This window comes from Carassius auratus, chromosome 22 (genome assembly GCF_003368295.1).
Source record: "Carassius auratus strain Wakin chromosome 22, ASM336829v1, whole genome shotgun sequence".
Classification (NCBI taxonomy): domain Eukaryota; kingdom Metazoa; phylum Chordata; class Actinopteri; order Cypriniformes; family Cyprinidae; genus Carassius; species Carassius auratus.
The window spans coordinates 8,853,286-8,854,515 of record NC_039264.1 but is presented as its reverse complement, the minus strand read 5'-3'; positions in this window follow the sequence as shown (position 1 = coordinate 8,854,515).

Genomic DNA, 1,230 nt, shown 5'->3' with positions numbered 1-1,230 from the left:
TTTCTGAGGTATAAAGTTAGATTTCTGAGATATAAGTCAGATTTCTGAGATATAAAGTCAGAATTGTGAGATATAAAGTCAGAATGCTGAGGTATAAAGTCAGAATTGTGAGATATAAGTCAGAATTCTGAGGTATTCTGAAAGTAAGAATTCTGAGATATAAAGTCAGAATTCTGAGGTATAATGTCAGAATTGTGAGATATAAAGTCAGAATTGTGAGATATAAAATTAGAATTGTGAGATATAAAGTTAGAATTGTGAGATATAAAGTCAGAATTCAGATGTATATAGTCAGAATTCTAAGGTATAAAGTCAGAATTCTGAGGTATAATGTCAGAATTGTGAGATATAAAGACAGAATTGTGAGATATAAAGTTATAATTGTGAGATATAAAGTCAGAATTGAGATATAAAGTCAGAATTTCTGAGATATAAAGTCAGAATTGTGAGATATAAAGTCAGAATTGTAAGATATAAAGTTAGAATCTGAGGTATAAAGTCAGAATTCTGAGGTATAAAGTTAGATTTCTGAGATATAAAGTCAGAATTGTGAGATATAAAGTTAGAATTGTGAGTATATAAAGTTAGAATTGTGAGTTATAAAGTCAGAATTCTGAGATATAAAGTCAGAATTCTGAGGTATAAAGTCAGAATTGTGAGATATAAAGTAAGAATTGTGAGATACAAAGTTAGAATTCTGAGATATAAAGTCAGAATTGTGAGATATCAAGTTAGATTTCTGAGATATAAGTCAGATTTCTGAGATATAAAGTCAGAATTGTGAGATATTAAGTCAGAATTGTGAGATATAAAGTTAGAATTCTGAGGTATAAAGTCAGAATTCTGAGGTATAAAGTTAGATTTCTGAGATATAAAGTCAGAATTGTGAGATATAAAGTCAGAATTGTGAGATATAAAGTCAGAATTCTGAGTTATAAAGTCAGAATTCTGATGTATAATGTCAGAATTGTGAGATATAAAGTCAGAATTGTGAGATATAAAGTTAGAATTGAGAGATATAAAGTCAGAATTCTCCGGTATAAAGTCAGAATTCTCCGGTATAAAGTCAGATTTCTGAGATAAGTCAGAATTGCGAGATATAAAGTCAGAATTCTGAGATATAAAGTCAGAATTGCGAGATATAAAGTCAGAATTCTGAGGTAATAAAGTTAGATTTCTGAGATGTAAGTCAGTTTTCTGAGATATAAAGTTAGATTTCTGAGATATAAA